Raw genomic sequence first — 21,802 nt, forward strand, 5'->3', positions numbered from 1 at the left:
AGCCAAAATCAGTTTTTCGAATGACTTAATGACCCACAGATGTTAGAGCCACAAGTCTGTAGTCATTAAGTCCTGTTATCTTGGGTTTCTTTGGGATGGGGATGATGGTGGAGTGTTTGAAGCAGGAAGGGACTTCACACAGCTCCAAAGATCTGTTAAAGATCTGTGTGAAGATGGGGGCAGCTGGTCAGCGCAGTATTTCAGACAGGCTGGTGTCACACCGTCTCCACAGTGCTGGGGGATGGTGTCCTGTAATTGGTGATGTCTTTCAGACCTTTCCACACTGAAGCAGGATCACTGGAAAATAATTGGTTCCTTAGCTTACCAGAATAATTCCTCTTTGCCACTCTGATCTCCTTTTCCAGTGTGTATTTGGCCTGTTTATACAAGTCTCTGTTCCCATTCCTGTAAGCATCTTCTTTGGCCTGACAGAGCTGTCTGAGTTTTACAGTGAACCACGGTTTGTCATTGTTGTAAGTTAGATGAGTCCTGGTAGGAATGCACATCTTTATACAAACTGATATAAAATGTTCGTTTGCAGCAGCTTCAAAAACACTCCAATCAGTAAGGTTGAAACAGGCTTTAAATCTGGCTCTGCTTCATTAGTCCATCTTTTAACAGTCCTTAAAATCCCTATAAACCTTAATAGAAATTTAACTCTTTATTCTTTCAATTTGAGTCAAACAGAATAGTTTTAGCCTTTTAGCTTTAAAACAACTGTAATACTTAGTAATAATTTGGTTAACAAATAGAAATACTCTGCAAAATATCTGAATAACAAAAAAGCTTAAGAAAAGTTAAACAATACATTTCAGTTTGGCCAGATGTTTAGGAAAAGCTCAACTAGTACAATCCGTACATGTTTATGTAAAAATAACACGTTAACTAATGTAGATAAGAATAAATTACAGAAATGATCTTCTCCGCTGAATAAAGCTGTGTTAGATTGTGCTGTTCTTCTGAGATAAATTCCGGCTTATTCCTCATAGCAGGTCTTCTTTCAAAAATGATGAAAATTAGAAGAATCTTGATTTTTTTCCTTTTTTAATCTCTTTTTTGTATGTAGGGTGAGGGCATTTGTGCACAGGTGATGGCATATAATGAGCTCAGATACAGAAGGGACTGTACCCTGCTTTAGTTTAATACAGATTTCATAATAAAAATAATATAAATTTTTTTCAATTTGAATTTGTTCATTTAAAAGTAGCACTTCAAGCTTTCAGATACGGGAAAGACTGTACCTCGCTTTACATAATCATGAATATTCATTTTCGATTTGAATTTGTTCATTTAAAAGTAGACCCTAAGCTTTCAGATACGGGAAAGACTGTACCTCGCTTTCATACAGATTACATAATCAGGAATATTAGTTTTCGATTTTAATTAGTTCATTTAAAAGTAGACACTTCAAGCTTGCTGTAGACATATTTCTCATGTCTCTGTCAAGTATTCGCTGAATTTGTGATGCGTAGAAAGTTGTTCATAGAGACCTAGACGGCAGAAAGCGTACCCTGTTTTAGTTTATTTTACAAAAGCACAATGTTTTGTTGTTATTGTCAGTGTACACAAAATAGGCCCTTTTTAGATTCGATTGATTTTAGTCTTATCTGTATCTAAGGTTTATTTAAGGAGTATTTAACATATACCAAGATGGCACCGAGCATGGCAGCCGTGTTGCGAGCTCCAAGAAAACTCTGCAGTTTTTCTTATGTTTTATTTGTTATTTTGTTGTTTCACATGTTAGATGTTGTCAGTATAACTGTCTACGATAGACACACGCTTTTAAACATTGGTTCCTTCGTCGCGCAACGCAAACCGGACTTTGAGTTCCTGAACGCCGGCGCCTTGTTTACAGACACCGCATCAGAGCCCTTTGTCTGGGCTGCACGATCGCGACCGAGGAAACGCCGCCGGAAAAGGGGGAAGACCTCCTCTCCCAACTATTTTGCTGGCTAACGTTCAGTCACTGGAAAACAAACTCTGTGAACTGCGGGCACGCATCTCATACCAATGGGAAACAAGGGACTGCTGCATTATTTGCCTCACAGAAACCTGGATGTCTGCAGTGGTTCCAGACTCAGCCATCGAGCTCACGGGGTTCTCCGTGCACCGCTCGGACAGAACGAAAGAGCTCACAGGGAAAAGCAGAGGTGGGGGCGTCTGTTTCTTTATCAACAACTCGTGGTGTGATGAAAGGAACCTACACTCTATTAAATCCTCCTGCTCCCCTGATCTGGAATTTCATATGCTTCTGTGTCGACCATTCTGGCTACCGAGGGAATTTACAGCGATCATAATCACAGCTGTTTACATTCCCCCTCAAGCCAACACAGACCAGGCACTCAAGGAACTGTATGGGAATATAAGCGAGCAGGAAACCGCGTACCCAGACGCGGCGTTTATTGTTACGGGGGACTTCAACAAAGCCAACTTCAGAACAATAGCTCCAAAATACTTTCAACACATCATCATCAACACGCGTGGTGATCGTGTACTTGACCACTGCTACTCTCCATTCCGGGACGCCTACAAATCGCTCCCCCGCCCACCTTTCGGCAAATCGGATCACACTTCCATTCTGCTCCTGCCTGCTTATAGGCAGAAACTGAAACGAGAAGCACCCGCCCTCAGGACAATTCAATGCTGGTCGGACCAATCAGACGCTATACTACAGGACTGTTTTGATCACGTGGACTGGGACATGTTCCGGGCAGCGTCTGATGACGACATAGAGGCGTACTCAGATACTGTAACGTGTTTCATCAGGAAGTGTGTAGAGGATGTAGTACCAACAAAAACAATCCGCATCTACCCCAACCAACAACCGTGGATTAACAGCGATGTTCGAGCAGCCTTGTCAGCGCGGACATCTGCCTTTAAATCCGGAAACTCTGACGATCACAAACAAGCCAGTTACGATCTCAGGAAATCAATCAAAGCTGCCAAACGACAATATAAAAACAAAGTTGAAGAACAATTCAAATCCAACAACGCAAGAAGCATGTGGCAGGGTATCAATAACATCACAGATTTCAGAGGGAATAAACCAGCTACTGTGAACATTGCCGCCTCTGTATCAGACGAACTTAATCATTTTTATGCTCGTTTCGAGGCTCACAACACCGCCCACACAGAGCGCGCTCCCGCGGCTGTAGCAGAAGAGGCGAGCGCACTTTCCTTTTCTGTCGCAGATGTTACCCGATCCTTCCGACGGGTGAACATCCGCAAGGCTGTGGGTCCCGATGGCATCCCAGGCCGTGTGCTCCGAGCATGCGCATTCCAACTGGCCGGGGTTTTCACAGACATTTTTAACCTTTCCCTTTCTCTGTCTGTGGTTCCCGCATGCTTCAAAAAATCCACCATTGTGCCCATACCAAAGAAAAATAAAATCACATGCTTGAATGACTGGAGGCCCATTGCTCTGACACCCATCTTCAGCAAGTGCTTTGAGAAACTCATCAGAGACTACATCTGCTCTGTGCTGCCTGACTCACTGGATCCCCTACAATTTGCATATCGCAGAAACCGTTCCACAGACGATGCTATTGCCTTCACCCTGCACACTGCTCTCTCCCACCTGGAAAATAAGAACACCTATGTGAGAATGCTGTTTGTGGACTACAGCTCAGCATTCAATACCATAGTGCCTGCCACACTGGTTGAGAAGCTCCAGACTCTGGGACTAAACGGATCTCTGTGCAGCTGGATCCTGGACTTCCTGACAGGCAGATGTCAGGTGGTCAGAATGGGCAACAACACTTCATCCCCGCTGACCCTCAACACTGGTGCTCCTCAGGGCTGCGTCCTCAGCCCACTCCTGTACTCCCTGTACACACATGACTGTACAGCAACACACAGCTCCAACGTCATCGTCAAATTTGCTGACGACACAACGGTGATAGGCCTGATCACTGACAACGATGAGACGGCCTACAGAGAGGAGGTGAGAACCCTGACTAAATGGTGTCAAGAGAACCACCTCTTACTCAACATCGACAAGACCAAGGAGCTGGTGGTGGATTTCAGGAGACAGAGCAGAGAACACACACCCATCACCATCGACATGACACCTGTGGAGCGAGTAAACAGCTTCAAATTCCTCGGTGTTCACATCACTGAGGATCTCACATGGTCCGCTCACACAGATGCAGTGCTGAAGAAGACACACCAACGCCTCTTCTTCCTGAGACGGCTGAGGAAGTTTGGAATGAGCCCCAGCATCCTCAGATCATTCTACACCTGCACTGTGGAGAGCATCCTGACCGGCTGCATCACCGCCTGGTTTGGAAACAGCACTGCTGGCAACCGCAAAGCTCTGCAAAGGGTCGTGCGAACTGCCCGTCACATTGTTGGAGGTGAGCTTCCCTCCCTCCAGGACATCTACACCAGGCGGTGTATAAAGAAAGCCCGGAGGATCATCAATGACTCCAGCCACCCGTCCCACAGACTGCTCTCTCTGCTGCCCTCAGGAAGACGTCTCCGCAGCATCCGATCCCGCACTAGCCGACTGAGGGATAGCTTTTTTCCTCAGGCTATCAGGCTAATGAACAGTCAAAACTAATACACCCTACAGCACACTCCCACTTTACAATATACCACGCACTGCACTTTAATTCCATACAGTTCAAACTGGACTACCAGTACACTACTGCACAAATACAACAATCTTTTTGCCAGCACTGGATACCATCCAATGCACATCCATGACATTTGCACATCCGGTTTATATATAATCTGCTGCATCTTCGCATATTACTGTGTGTATATAACGTAGAATGTGTACTACATACTGTGTATAATGTGTATCGGTAACTGTATGTCTGTCTAATAGTACACTGTGTGTACTGAGTATATGTATGTGTATATTACACATTGTCATCTGTATACGTCTGTACGTATGTATGGTAATGTCTATATGTAAATTGTTTCTGCACTGTCTGGAACACGCTCTCAAGAATTTCACTCACGAAGGCACATGTGCTGTGGTGATGTGACAATAAAAGTGATTTGATTTGATTTTATTTAAGGTTTCTCTGTAAATCAGGAAACTGAAAGTGAACACACCGGCGCGCAGAAGGTTAAAGACGCTGCATTCAATTTTATCTTTAGATGGTAAATTTAGATTTCAAATTCAGTATTGATTTTAGAACTGCTGAAATGATTTACAGTATGTAACACAAGTACTTTATAAGTAACTCTAATTAAATTACCTAAAAATATACAGTAATCCCTTACTTTTTCAGTGGATAAGTAATTTACAGTAATGCGTTACACCCAACACTGCATGGAGCAAAGTCCAGTTACAGAGCTTTAAGGTGTCAGAAAGGTGGTAGGATCCTTGGCTCTGTGGGTCAGATGTGGTTATGTGTGTGAGGCAGTGTTTTCTGCAGCGGCTTTTAGTCTTTGGCAGTAGTAGAGCTGGGAGAAATCATATTAATGAGCTGAGAGGGTGTGAGTACTGTCTTATTTATTTACAATTTCCATCTTGAGTCACCGCTGTCTTTCTGAGCAAACGCATAAAATTTAGGTAAATTGTAGTCCAATTTATGTTTTTACATGGTGGATGAAGCCAAACTACAATTAGATTAATTGGGTCTGTTAGTCCAACTTTGCACATTTTCAGTCAAGCTGAAATACATTTTTTAGTCTGCATGTAACTGCACTTAGTGAGTTGAACTCAAGAATGGATCAGTCTGACTAGATAACAAATCATTCAAAACATTTCTTCATCAGGTTTTTGTGAATAAAAACATCTGATAAGATCAGACTTAACAGAAAGATTCATCCACATATTATTTGACATCACTGCTTTTTTTCTCATGAATTCTTCAAGGAGAGCTAAGGCATGTCTCAAGATTTATACTCAGTGAATAACATAATTTTGTCTGTCTTTCACATAAAGCTATTTAATTGTGCTAAGAAGCGTCATGTTTATTGTAATTTGGCAAATACTGTAACTGATCTTGGACTAAAGTGAAGCTATATAGTAATTTAGTGTACTATTGAAACAAAGTTATGTATTTAACACCAAAAATTTCTTCTGGAAATGACAGATAATGGCTCAGAACATGATGTGTTAGACTATCAGTAAGGTCTTCTAATAGAGAAGGTAAGCACATGGGCCTGTTCCAGCAGCCTCAAGCATTTATCAGCAATTACTGGCTTTTCAAATGTTTTTTTTTAACTTTATATACTGAATAACTTTTCATGCTGAATGCTTCGATTATAGCTTATCCTTTGTGAAGTCATTATAAGCCCTCAAAAAAAAAAAAAAAGGAAATTAGCGAATTGCATAGCCTGCACTGTATTAACTGCACATTTTAAAGAGTGAATTTAACTCAAGAGTTACAATTAACACTCATCCAGAGTATAACTAACACTAGAGGGACTAACACTTTTGAAAGAGTTAACATTATTCAAATTAATTAAATTAAATTAGTTAATTAATTAAAATTAACACCCGAATGAATGATGAGAACAAAAAAGTTGGTGTTCAAAGTTAACTCAGCAGAAACACTCATCAATTAACTGGTGAATACTGCACCAATGTTCAGGTAAAAAATTAAATATAAAGCAGCAAAACAATATAAGTTGAGAATTATTTTTTAATCGAAACATTGTAAATCTTCTTCCCTGCACCAAAATGTTTTCACATTCAGTGTTTTCAGTACATGTAAAAAACATGTTCTTACAACAATTAAAACATCATAATGTAAAGGCAAATCAGTGCAAAGGCACACAATAAATATTCTTATTTGGTCCATGTGTACTCATAATGTCATAAGGTTTATAATGCTTACATTTATTAGCTTAAACAACAGCATCCCATTCATTACCATCCACACTGAATGTATGTTAATGCTCACAAAGCCTTTGCTAATGGCGTTTGGCCCTCCTTGGAGAGAGTAGTTTTCAGCACGATGAGATGCAGTTGTATCAGAATCAGAATCAGAATGAGCTTTATTGGCCAAGTATGTTTACACATACAAGGAATTTGTTGTAGTGACAGAAGCTCCACAGAGCAACAGGACAGGACACAGATAATAAAAGAATAATATACAACTGACCAAATAGGCAATGTAAATTACAATGCCTATTTGGCATTGTAATTAAATGTCAATTACAATTATCAATTACATAAATATCAATTACAATATAAGAATAGTTAACCCAAACCTGAAAATTATGTAATTATTTATTTATACTCATGTCGTTCCACGCCTGTAGGACCTTTTGTCTTCTGAGGAACACAAAAAATATTATATTCTGAATAATCTACAGAAGAAATACATGATGTCTGTGGAAAGGCATGAGTGTAAGTAAACAACAATTAAGGTGAACAATTTGTTTTAAGAGATAATTCATCCAAACATTTAATTTAAGTCATCATTTACTCACCCTTGTGTTGTTCCAATGCCTTATGAGCTTCTTACTTTTTTGGACCACAATATATATATATATGTCCAAACGTGCTTGTCCATATAATATCAGTATATGGCGATCATCATCAAACTTTTAAAAAAGACGCAGAAGTATCACAGAGTGATCCCATGTTACACGTGCCGTGTGTTCCAAGTGTTCTTCAGATTCGATAGGGTCTGGTGAAAAACATTGGTCTCTGTACACAACTGCGTGTTCATGAGACTCTATTAGCGCAGCAGTTCACTCCGATTTGCCCAGGTAAAGCACACAAGTTGTGAAAAATCCAAATTTATAAAAACGCGACATGAAATACAACTGATGTGCTTTCTTCTCTGTGGTAAATATATCTGCTGTGTTCGTCGCAACAAGCAGTTATCGCGTTCATCTGTCAACTGTCATTTTGACTGTTATGACAACCAGAGTTCCAGTCCGGACACAGTGAATAAGATTCAACTCAGTGAACAAAATACATGGATATTTTTTGGGAGATTTCTAGGCGTTGTTTTTTAATACAGAGATTTTACTGTGTGGTTTACTTTTAAGGTAAGTGACCCACTGGTGAAACCAACCTGGTCTCATGGCATAAATGTACCTGGGTGCACTTTTTAGCGAGACCGTTTTTACATACCTTACTGCACGTTTCGCCGCAGTTTCAGAGAAATGTCCACTGAGTGGTGCTAAAACGCGGGTTCAATACGTAAACCCTGGCGCGTTTTTATTACGTTGATATAGGTATGTATTGCTGTGTTTTTATTACGTTGCTTCAGGTACGTATTGTGGCGTTTCAGAATTCAAATATCCGGGGACCGTCACAAAAAATGAATGCTCTATTGTGTTGGAAATATGCCCTACACCAAACCCAACCCTAAACCTACCCGATAGTGTCGAGAAATGCAAAACTGATATAAAAACGCATTTGTTGAAACGGCCCTGCTACCGTATTTGAACTTCCATATGCAGATTTGAACTGTTTTGTCGAACCATAGTTACACTCCATGAGCTACCGAACAAACCTACGATCTATGAAAACCCATAGATATGAAGCTGGATATGTGTAATGCTAATGTTCAAAAGCATCAGTTTTCAAATTTCCCAGCATATTAATATTGTTTTGAAGTCATAATGATATTCAAGTAATTGTGCGAAAATTACACTTTATTAATTGAAACTCTGTAAATTTGTGTAAAAAGGAATAAAAGGCTTCAGAGTTTTACTGCCTCTAGTGTTCATTTATTTTGGAAACGGCAGTTATATGTACTTATTGGTATGTATTTCGTGTCTCACTAAAAAGTGCACCCAGGTACGTTTATGCCATGAGACCAGGTAGGGTGAAACAATTTAGAAGACTGTGATCATGTGGATTATAGTATGGACAGTATTTTTACTGTAATTATTGAAAATGTTTTGAAAATAATATTGGGTATATCAAATCTGCATGAAAAACTACCTATGGAAATAGAAAGGCATATGTCTATTTAATTGTAAGGAAATAATGCATGATTGCATGATTGAAACTTTACAACCAACTCTAGTAAAGGGACACATACAGTAATGATTATTTGTAGCACAATCCTTGGATAAGAGCAAGGTTTACCAGGAGGGACAGATTAGGGTTAGCTGTAGTTTAAGTAGACTTTTGACTGTCTAAATAAAGTTACACTAGCCAAGAACCACCACTTTGATGAATAGGGGCCATCTACTGATGGACATGCAAAGTGACTTTTTTTTTTTTTTTTACATGTTTAGAGGCAGGTAAATTTGAAATCAGTGAAACTGTATTAATTAACCGAAGAGCAATGGAGTGCTAAACTCGTTTAAAAATGGCACAGATGTATCCTTTAGAAGTTGTACAAACAACATAGAATTAATTTGCTGCATTTATATAGCGCTTTTCTAGACACTCAAAGCGCTTTACAATGTGAGGGGGGATGTCCTCATTAGGGCTGGGTATCGAGTTCGATACTTTTTAGGCACCGACCGAATTGCCTCGATACCACAGAGTATCGAAAAACGTCTTGTCGTTCGGTACCAAATTTCGATACCTAAGGGGTTAATCTCATTAACGTCAGTGAGCCAATAAGCCTGCAGCACTAGGTGTGTTTGACTAGAAGTGACGCGGTGCTGATTGATCAGTGTTTGACATCCGCGAGAGCAATTCGAAAGCGTTCGGAGCAGTCTGGTCTCTATATCGCGCAGTTTCGCTTACTTGACAGACTGAAGCTCGCGTGACATTTCAGCGTCTGCCGTCTCACTAAATGAGGACATAAACACATGAACAACAGCTCTAGAACTGCTCTGAGAGTCACTTCATCAGCATTTTACCGTTTGATTTGAGTAAAACTTGCGTCATATCATACACACAGAACTGTAAAGGCATTCCCGGAAACCCGTCAAAATAAAAGTTTGGATTAACTTGGAAGACACTGCGGCAGAAATAAATTAATATTGTTCAGCAGAGTGTACATTCTGCTACTACTAGGCTACTATTAAAATTATTAAAACTCTTATTTTTTTAATTAATGATCACACAACATTTCTTCCATGTTTTAATTTTAATAGTAAAATTTTGTTTGCCAAAATAAATAGTTTTATTTTCAATAATTTAAAAGAAAAATGAAATTAATGTTTTATGCCTTCATTTGAAAACCAGATACAGAACACAGAATTTCTGAGGAAAAAGAAAACAATGAATTTGAATAAACTAAGTAGTTTTTATGCATTCAAATAATTAGACATACTACAACATAGAATTTAATAACAATAAAACATATTGTGAAAGAAAATAAAACATCCACTTATGAAAGTGGATAAAGATTTTAAATTTCTTGAAGTCTTTAACAACCTAGAATAAATGAATAGAAATGATGATTCTGTCTGAGCTATGCGTTTTAAAACGAGCACGCACTAGTGTAAACTGAAAACTATTTGAGCTTTATTAAAATTATTTGTACTGATTTATTGGGTTGGCTATATTTTGTTCCTTTGTGCAGTGGCTCAGGAGATGAGTCTTTGAGTCTGTATACATGTCAACAAGCTGAAAAAAATAAAACCAACGTTTTTTTAAGATAATGTAATCTTGTTAAAACTGTTTTCATAAAATTGGTATCGAAAAACGTATCGTTCAGGAACCGGTATCGAACTCAAGGTATCGGTATCGATATCGAACATTTTTGAACGATACCCAGCCCTAGTCCTCATCCGCCACCAGTGTGCAGCATCCACCTGGATGCCTACAGAAGACATTAGTGGAAAATGTTTGCACACTTGCTTGTTGTCAGACTTGTCATCTTTCCAAAATAATGTCAGGTATATAGCTCTGATTACAAAAATATCTGTAAATAGTTATATGGAAGATACAGTGCAGTGCCTTATTCAACATTCAGCCCCCAATGGTGATTTCACACTTTCATTATGACAGATTCCAACTGGTACACAGTATTTCACACCTTGGAAAGTTCAAAAGGAACATCCAAATCTTTTAAAATCTGTTGAAATAAAAACAAAAAAATTATGTGCTTCTTAAAATGTTTTTTAAACCAGATAATCTTGTCCATTTATGCTGATTGGTCAATACCTGTGTTTTATTTATGATAAAGCTTCATGACTGCTTTACCGGATAGATCTGTGTATCACTCTGCAGCACCCTTAGCAACCACCCTCAGCAAAAAACATTCCATATACTATCAAAACTGTTCCATGTCTTATGTATTTCATCAAAAGTAACTGTTTATTGTTTAAGTAATGATGTATGAGCGACCCCTGTAAGTGTTGTGTTGGGTCATTCACTTTTAAATTTGAGACCATGCCCTTCCTGCTGTCAAAGAAAGCCTTCTCATATGGGAGATGCGTTGATTTGTGCATGTGTGTGTGTGTAAGCCTACACAGCCTCTGAATTGCAGCCTTTTAATATCATTAAAAAAATTATTTTTCTGGAATAATATTGTATGGTCATTGAATTTAATAACGCTTCTTATTAGGCAGATTACAACATGCTGTTAACAGGTCTAAAAAAAAAAGGAAAACAAATATTTTCTCATGTTGAGAGATAAGGAGATATATGTATGTGAAGAAATATATATTGTGTAAAAAAATAAATGTCGGATGAGAACAGTTCCTAGTATTGGTGGTTCTAAACCACAGTAACTGGGGCTCCAGGCAGGGGAAACTTGTGCTTTTAGGGGGCACACCTTCTTCAGGATTATTTAGTCATTTTTCTCTGTCATGTACCACTCTGCAATTTCTAGAAGCTAATAAAATAATTTCAACTAAAATTGTTTCATGTTTATTTATTTGACAAGTAATTTTGTATTGGACTGTGATATTGATCAATACTGATAACACATTTTTAGCATCTAAGCACATCAATATTGATAACATTTTTAGCTTCTAAGCACTTCTCTGCATCTGTAAACTATATGACACATACGTATATATAACACAAACTAAGCATATCCATAAATCAACTTCATTTGAAAGAGAGTTTATGATAATGTGTAACATTATCATGTGTTTACAAGAGATTTATCCTGCATTTTTTGTGGTTTGTAGATTTGAAGATTTGAACAGGTCTAATTACGGTAAATGATCAGGTGTACTGTATGTTGTAAATGATCAGATGTAGATGCAAAATACAGTTACAGCAACTTGTGTGCTGAGACTTGAGGCAGTGAATCGCTTTTTGTCTGAGAAAAGTGATTAACAAATTTGACTTTCTAAAAGTAAGCTAATGTGACAGATGTTTTGTTGTGTTACACCAAGTTGTTGGACTTTTTAGTTGGTATAGAGTCAGATCTTTTATTTTATTACTACCCCAAAACATTGGTAGAAATGACTTTAAAAAATGCCAGCTTTAATGGTGGACGTGTAGAGTGTAAAATGCACAGTAAGCACTGCAGCTGTAAGAATGCCAGTGATTTACTGTACGTTCTCCTCTCACTCAACTAATGTGCACCTCTTCAATATTTGATATTGCTCGCTCATACATTCCCCTGTTTTGCGCGGTCTCCCTTCCTGTTAGTTGTTCCTTCAGAAGCAAAAAGCACCCAAAGCTGTCCTCATGAATGATGGCTTTATCTGTGTGTGCAGTTTTCAACAGAGGCCGTCACAGTTAAGTTTTACAGATATTTACATTTAGATTTACATTCCTGCCTACACTGTACACACGAAAGACAACAAGAAGCGGTATTGCTATTTTGAGAATATATATCTTTCCCACTTAAATTTTTTGTTTGCAAGGCTTTGCTGTCTGTTTGCTTGAAATGTAACTGGTTGTTTAGTGTTACTCATCGTATAATATGTTCATTGTATCTGGCAATGACTTTAAAGTGCCAGATATTATTTGATTATATCTGACCTTTGTCCTTAGCTGTTCATATGAGAGCTGGACAGTATGAAATTAGACAAGTTATCTCAATGATTTTAACAGTTTTCTTTCCTCTGGCGAGGGATGTCACGATACCAAAAATCTAGTAGTCGGTACCGATACCACTGAAAGTACACGATACTCGATGCCAAGTCGATACCACAGGGAAAAAAATAAGAATAATACTTAAACATTAACTCCTTTATTTAACATTACAAATCACTACATTAGTGGCATTTGGCCTTCAAATAACACACACACACACACACATACAAATCCCTATACTCTGAATGCAAACATTAGTTTAAATTCACTGACATTTTTTAAACCATTAACATAAACAACAGTTATTTAAACCAGTAATATTAGCCAATAATGTGAATAAGGATAATCCGCGGATGGATACATAACGAATGAACAAGCCTGCAAGCTGTCAGACAGTTATGTGTGTGCTTGAACATGCGCAGTGCTCATATGGGATTAGATCTCTGCCACAATTTCGCGCGTGAAAGATCATATTTTGAGCTCGCTAAAGTGTGTTTTGCAAGCGTGCGAACTGAGTTTTGTGGAGAAAATGTTTGTTTTGCAAAGAAGAAAGTATTTAGATCGCGCGGAAATCAATTTTGTATGTGTGCAAATGTCTTTTGCGTGTGCAACGTTTCACTAGCTTGCTCACCTGACCATGCCCTTCCTGCTGGAATTCCTCAGTGCTCTCTAAATGCTGAAGGCTTGCTTGCTCAACACAACCCAGCGTTACAATATGCTATAATTCCAGCCAAACGAGACTGCTAAATTTTGATTGGCTGCCTTGACAATCAATCACAACATTCCTTGCATTACCGATGACAGTGGAAGAGAAAAAAATAGTGTATGCATAATTATTATGCAAGTTGATATTCTGATCAAATTTTTTTCTAAGCACATTTTACCAATTCCTAACGACATCAATCTTAATAACTACTATTAATCTCGTATTAAATCATTTCTGGTGTGCATAATTATTATGCAGATTTTCTTTTACAGATAAAATGAGCCAAAAAAAGATATTTAACTCTATTAATTTATTACATTTATTAATTTAACTCTGTAGATTTAAAATTATAAAATTTCCATGAGAAATATTCAAAACTAATGCAATACCAGAAATTGCAAAGTTAATGCATGACCATTAGACAGCAAAATGCTCAGTGGGTCAGTAGGGTCAGTCAAAAACATGTGGAGAAGAAAAGATGTATGTTAACTGCAAAATAATTAGGAATTAAGGTGAAGAATTAGGTGTGAAATCACCAGGAACCGTTTAGTCTCCAGCACCACCATTTTCCATAACTGCAATGAGTCAGGTTCTCAGAGGCTTAGGTTAAGAATAGAATTCTAAAAAAATGACACCTACATAATAAGAATCACATAGTGAAGTGTAGTAAAATATATCCTCTTGTACCACTGTTTGAAGAATTTATCTTCCACAATCTTGCAGTAAGTTTTAGGAGTTCATTTTTGTTGTGATTGGTTGTCAAGGCAGCCAATCAGAATTTAGCAGCCTCGTCTCTGATTGGCTGGAATTATGGCAAACTGTAAAGCTGGGATTGTGTTAAGCGAGCCGTTGGCATTTAGAGAGCACTAAGGGCGGGCATCAAGGAAGCAAGCTAGTGATACGTTGCATGCACAATTAGAAGGTCTGTACACATCCAAAAAATTATTTTAAATGCAAAATTGATTTTAGTGCACTCAAAATACTTTCTTCTTTGCGAGACGAAAATTTTCTCCACAAAAGTCAGATCGTGCGTCTGCAAAATGCACTTTTGCGCGCTCAAAATATCTTTCATGGCAGAATCTAACCCCATACTACACACTCGTGCTTTCAGAGCTGGGCGGTCTCATTTAAATCTTACACAATCATATTCATGTATCGTCGCCGTCTACTACGTGTACTTATTCTTTGTGCTTTTAGGCGTTTTTTACATTTACATTACATTTAGTCATTTGGCAGACGTGTTTATCCAAAGCGACTTACAATTGGGGAATACAAAAAGCGATTCATCTTGAAGAGGCAATCAGACAGAGGAAGTGCTCGTAACACCAAGTCTCAGTCATTGTTCAAATAAGTACAAGCTAGTAAGCGGAGAGAAAGATAGAGGGAAAGTTTTTTTTTTTTTTGAGTTTAGGATGAAGTCAAGTACTGCCGAAAGAGATGAGTTTTCAGTTGTTGCTTGAAGATTGCCAGGGATCCGGCGTTCCGTATAGGGGTGGGAAGATTATTCCACCAGCCAGGAATGGTGAACGAGAATGTTCTGGAGAGTGATTTTGAGCCTCTCTGTGATGGTACCACAAGGCGTCGCTCACTAGCAGATCTCAGACTTCTGGAGGGGATGTAGGTTCATAATAGTGAGTGGAAGTAGGAGGGTGCTGAGCCTGTGGTAGTTCTGTACGCAAGCATCAGTGTCTTGAACTTGATGCGAGCTGCCACTGGTAGTCAGTGCAAGGAGATGAAGAGAGGTGTAACATACGCTCTTTTTGGCTCGTTGAAGATCAGTCGTGCCGCTGCATTCTGAATCATTTGTAGAGGTTTGATTGTGTTTGATGGCAGACCAGCCAGAAGAGCATTGCAGTAGTCCAGTCTAGAAACGACAAGGGCCTGGACAAGAAGTTGTGCAGCATGCTCTGCCAGAAAGGGCCTGATCTTTCTGATGTTGTGTAGTGCAAACCTGCAGGATCGAGCAGTCTTTGCAATGTGCTCTTTGAAGGTCAGCTGGTCATCAAAGATTACACCAAGATTTCTGACCGAAGTTGATGGGGTAATCATTGATGAGCCTAACTGAATCGTGAAGTCATGCTGTAGAGTCGGAGTGGCAGGGAAGACAAGAAGTTCCGTCTTTGCCAGGTTGAGCTGTAGGTGATGTTCTTTCATCCATCCCGAGATGTCCGCCAGGCAGCCTGAGATCCGTACAGCTACCGTTGGGTCATCTGGTTGAAAAGAGAGATAGAGCTGTGTGTCATCGGCGTAGCAGTGATAGGAGAAGCCATGTGCATGTATGTTGGGACCCAGCGATGTAGTGTATGTGGAGAAGAGGAGGGGTCCAAGAACCGATCCCTGAGGAACTCCAGTGACCAGTTGATGTGGTTTGGATACCACCCCTCCCCAGGCTACCCTGAAGGATCTACCGGTGAGATAGGATTCAAACCAGCGAAGTGGAATCTCAGTGATGCCCAGTGATGAGAGGGTATACAGGAGAATCTGATGATTGACAGTGTCAAAAGCAGCAGAAAGATCCAGCAGAATGAGGACTGATGATTTGGAATCAGCCTTTGCAGTTCGCAGGTCTTCAGTGACTGAGAGTAGCGCAGTCTCTGTTGAATGGCCACTCTTGAAACCTGACTGTTTAGCATCCAGTTTGTTGTACTGTGAAAGAAACCGTGAGAGCTGGTTGAAGACAACTCGTTCGAGTGTTTTCCCTACGAATGGAAGGAGAGAGACAGGTCTGTAGTTATCTAAAAGAAAAGTGTTTAATGTAGGTTTTTTGATCAGTGGGGTTACCTAAGCCTGCTTGAATGCTGTGGGGAGGATGCCTGTGAGGAGAGATGTGTTGATAATGTGTGTGAGTGCCGGTAAGAGTGTAGGAGAGATTGTTTGGAGAAGGTGTGAGGGGATTTGGACGAGAGGACATGTTGTAGGATGGCTGGAGAGGAGAAGTTTGGATACTTCTGCCTCGGTGAGGGGACAGAAGGAGAAGATGGGAGTTAGAGCAGTGGATGTGGTTGATTGGAGGTCCTGTGGAGTTGAGAACTGGTTACTGATTGTTCTAGTTTTGTCTGTGAAAAAAGAGGCAAAGTCGTCAGCAGTTATCAAAGTGGTGGGAGGTGGAGGAGGGGGACAGAGGAGAGAATTAAATGTTCTGAAGAGATTACGCATGTCTGGAATGCTGTTGATCTTGTTGTGGAAATGTGAGGATTTGGCAGTGTGGACTTCAGTAGAGAAAGATGAAAGCAAAGACTGATACCTACTCGGGTCCGACGGATCGTTTGATTTGCGCCATTTTCTCTCTGCCACTCTGAGTTTGGTCCGATTCTCACGAAGAACATCGGATAACCAGGGGTTAGAAGGGGCAGCCCGTGCTGGCCTGGAGGAGAGAGGACAGATGTCGTCTAGACAAGAGGTTAAGGTAGAGCATAAAGTGTCAGTGGCTGTATTTACATCCAGAGAAGAGAAATGGGTAGGCGAGGGAAGAGAGGAGGATACTACAGAGGAAAGAAGGGAGGGGGAAAGGGAGCGTAGGTTTCGTCTGAAAGTAACCGGTAAGGGAGATGGTGGCACCTGGGTAGCAAAATGTAAAGTAAATGTAATGAAGAAATGGTCAGAGATATGTAGTGGTTGTACCAGAATGTTATCTGTAGAACAATTGCGTGTGTAAATTAAGTCGAGTTGGTTACCTGATTTGTGCGTGCTAGTAGTGGTGAGGCATTTGAGATCAAATGAAGCTAGGAGTGACTGGAAGTCTGTAGCATAAGGCCTGTCTAGGTGAATGTTGAAATCGCCGAAGACTAAGAGAGGAGTGCCATCCTCCATGAAAGAGGACAGCAGTCCGTCCAGCTCATCTAGGAAGGTTGGTAGAATTTGGCCCGGGGGACGATAAATTACCACAATGTGGAGTCTTATAGGAGCTGTTACAGTAACGGCATGAGATTCAAATTAGTTGAGATTGCCTAGTGGAGAGTGGGTAGAGTATTTCCAATTGTTAGAAATGAGCAAACCAGTGCCCCCACCCCGGCCAACTTGCCTAGGGGTGTGAGAGAAAGAGAAATTGTGAGAGAGAGCAGCTGGGGTTGCCGAGTCTTCTGGACAAATCCAGGTCTCAGTCAAGCCCAGGATGCTGAGTGTGGAATGTAAGGAAAATGCATTAATGAAGTCGGCTTTGTTGACAGCTGACTGGCAATTCCAAAGACCTACAGAGAAAGAAAGAGGTGCAGTGGAAGATGTAGAGATAGTGCGCAGGTTAGCAGGGTTAAGTAACCTTCTGCGTGTGTTTTTAGAGCGAGGTTGAGAGAGAACCAGAATGGTTTGGAAACACATGATAGACGTGGAAGGATAGAGGATAGGAAAGTGTGAGGGAAGATAAAAACGATACTTAAGTGTGTGCTCGGTGTCGTTGCTCGGTCAAAGTCACGCAGGAAAAAGTCGTCTGTCTTTACACTCGTTGGTCTTCACACGAGGAGGCTGAACGCTTCCGTCAGCGCTCTGACATCAAACAAATACAGTCTAGGAAACTAGAGTGAAAACAGCTGTGGCCGGCTTCTGATCAGCCCAGCCAATAAGGTAGGACTACTAATAGCTCAAGACGAAACTAACACTTTGCACAATCACACAGGCTCGTTCTCAGCTGAGGCGCAAATTATTCTAATTACCAGTAAGTGCAATCAAACAGAAAAAACAACGAAAATGCAGAGTAGAAATAGGTAGGAAACGAACTATTCCTTCCTAGTAGCAAGTAAATAATTTAAACAACAGAACTGAGACCAAGTTATTCAAAACACTTACGCAAGCTGCCGTCTGTCTCTTCTGGTGACTAATCGGCTTTCCCAACCTTAGAGCAGCGACCGAGCAGTTTAAATACTTTAACAGTCGCTGTGGCCGGCTTCTGATCAGCCCAGCCAACAAGGTAGGACTGCTAATAGCTCAAGACAAACTAACACTTTGCACAATCACACAGGCTCGTTCTCAGCTGAGGCGCAAATTATTCTAATTACCAGTTAAGTGCAATCAAACAGAAAAACCAAGGAAAATGCAGAGTAGAAATAGGTAGGAAACTTTTTCTTCTTTACCCTTTGAGGACCGAATGAAACACTTCCAGGCGTATACTCTGCCTACTCCCATCAGTTCCTGAAGAATTGCAGCCTCAGTAGTCGCTTCCTTTGGTACCATCGGTACTTACACTACTGAACAAAAACAAGTACCGGCAGGATTTGAAAATGTTTATACCGACTTCGTACAATAGTGTCGGTTCTTGTGACATCCCTACCTCTGGCCATGAATTTGCCTGTAGACTATCGATCCTCCTTTGTCTCATGAATCAAGAGCATTAGACAGAGGTGTTTTAGTGCTTATGTTTTAGTATGTAAGTTCATTGTTTTAAATGTGAGTAGAAACAATTGTGTTAGGGCTGAGTGTTAAGAGTTCAATTAATGAACGTAAATTCAATTAATTTCCATAAATTAATTCAAACAGTTTATGTTCATGAATTGATTCCTAACTCAATGACATGTTAATCATCACTTAAAAATGTTAAAGTAGTTGTTCATTGAAGTATATAAATGGTTGTATGTTTTTGCAAAAAAAAAGTACCTGTCCCAGGTCCCAACTATTTTGAGACCTGTAGCAGGCATCAAATTTGAAATTTGCTAATTTTGTGCATAAAATTGTAAAATTTCTCAGTTTAAACATTTGTTATGTTATCTATGTTCTATTGTGAATAAAATATTGGGTCATGTGAATTGAAATTATTTTAGTTTTTATTTTATTCAAATTTAACTTGAATTCAATAATGAAATGCCTTTAACTGAAAAGGCATTTTCAGTGTTTAATTTTGTCATTTTACATTATTGACACTATTTTCCTATTTTGATATTGGAAAGTTGCTTTGACACAATCTGTATTGTTAAAAGCGCTATATAAATAAAGGTGACTTTAAAAAACGTCCCAACATTTCCGGAATTCGGGTTGTAAATTAAAATTAATATTCATAGGTATATTATTTTTGCTGTACACTACAGTAGGGAAATTACAATACTTCTTTCCTAATGTCTTCACTTGAAAGAGATTTTGAATTTGGACTGCATTTAAACCTCTAGCTGTCAGCAATTCATACGGCATTTTTTGCAATTTAAGCTTTTATTTTGACGAACACGGCAGTAGAGCTTTTATTTTGAAGGAAAACTCAAGCTTCAGTGAAATGCTTACAAAAACTTGTCTCACTATAAATCTTGTCAAATGCTGTAATCATATGCTGTGAAAATAAAGGCTAACTGGTGGCTGTTGCATTCCCAAATGCGCGCTAAACTCTCAGCATATGACATTTATTTATTTTTATTTATTTATTTAGTCATTTAGCAGACACTTTTATCCAAAGCGACTTACAAATGGGGACATAAGAAGCAATCAAAACCAACAAAAGAGCGACATCGTGCAAGTACTATTACAAGTCTCAGTTAGCCCAACGCAGTACAGATAAATATTATTATTATTAATTTTTATTTATTTATTTATTTTTATTTTTTAATAAAAAGACATAGAAAAAATAAAATTAGAATAGAGATTGCTAGAGTTAGAGGGTCAAGTAAAGATGGAACAGATGAGTTTTTAGCCGTTTCTTGAAGATGGGTAAGGATGCGGCTACACGGAGTGAATTGGGCAGGTCATTCCACCAGATGGGAACAGTTAATGAAAAAGTCTGTGAAAGTGTTTTTGTGTATCTTTGGGATGGTACAATAATGTGTCGTTCACTTGAAGAACGCAAGCTTCTAGAGGGCATATAAGTCTGAATGAATGAATTTAGGTAAAGGGGTGCAGAGCCAGTGGTGGTTCTGTAGGCAAACAATAAAATAATAAACTAGTTCATTGCATTCACTGTGAACTGAGCTGTTCTGAGGTGTGGAAAGCACTGGATGCACAAGCACATGACCTGATAGCCTCAACAATGTGTGCACTTTGCGAAGGGGTTAAGACTTGATGAAGAGATTAAGCCATTGTGCTTTCAGTTTTAGTTCGTTTGACTGATACTGTGCCAAAGCATAATGGCCCAAAATACAACTTTAAAGACCTTTTATGTTAGAATAAGAAGTTTAAATATATAATATCTATTAGACTCAGTTTCCCAGAAGACCTATGGTTTTCATATTGTCATGTGACCACGATAATATCGAGACAGTTCTGTTATCACGATATTGAAAATATTGTTACATCTGTAATATATGTATATTAGGGCTGTCAGTTTATCGTGTTAACTTAATTAATTAGTTATTAAATTAGAAAAAAATATGCAATTAAAATATTTTAATGCAGTTAATGCACTGGCCCTGCCCCCAAACCTGTACGTCATCTTAAATTTCATATAGTTGACTGTTGACAAATGATACAGGGCAACATTTCCATAAATGCATTTACGCACTAAAATTTAAGGTATTGGGGCAAAAATGCACATGTATGAGTTTTTGTCTCATATTTATATCATATGATAAGCGATTACACCAGCAGCGAGAGCAATATCACGCAGTGCTGTTTGTCCCGAATGCAAATGTGATTTTATACAACAGTTCAGTAAATAAGAAGTTATTTTGGATTGTGTAATATTGGCCCGGTTTCACAGACAGGGCTTAGACTAAACCAGGATTAGGCCATTGTTCAATTCGGAAATGTAAGTCATTTTTATTAACATGCCTTAGAAAAAACATTACTGGTGTGCATCTCCAGACAAAACAAAGGCACTGATATATTTTAAGATCAGTCAGTGCAAGTTTCTTTCAGTTAAAACAGCTCAGACTTACACTTTAGTCTGGGACTAGGCTTAAGCCTTGTCTGTGAAACCGGGGGATTGTGTTATATTTTAAACACAGTTTTGCTCAGTTTTGCCAACAAAAGTATTACATATAAAACCACAGCAGAATTGTTGTGCGTCTCCGAACAACACTGCGGTGTTTAGTTTCTGTTTAGTTACGAATCCGCATTTTGAACAAATCGGGTGAATCAATTATTTAAAGGCCCATTCATAAAGAGAGCAGTTTACTGAATTCCTGAATGAATCAGCCGTTTGAACTAATTGAATGAATGACTCATAACAACATTTACCACACCTGCTGGCAGTTTTAGTTTCTTATTTAGAGTATTATTTCATATAAAAAAAGGGGAAAAAACTTAAAAGGGATAGTTTACCCAAAAATAATTAAATTATGTCATCATTTACTCAAACCTGAATGACTTACTTTCTTTTGTGAAACATAAAATAAGGTATTTTAAAGATTGTTTGTAAAAAA

The 21,802-nt window shown here is 39.0% G+C and overlaps 1 protein-coding gene across 1 annotated transcript in view; it reads left to right on the plus strand.

The window, feature by feature from the left end:
- Positions 1-21,802, plus strand: part of LOC306844463 (regulatory-associated protein of mTOR) — a 285,322-nt gene that overhangs the window by 77,293 nt on the left and 186,227 nt on the right. The window lies entirely within an intron of this gene.

The sequence above is a fragment of the Barbus barbus genome, assembly GCF_936440315.1.
Source record: "Barbus barbus genome assembly, chromosome: 25".
NCBI classification, from domain to species: Eukaryota; Metazoa; Chordata; class Actinopteri; order Cypriniformes; family Cyprinidae; genus Barbus; species Barbus barbus.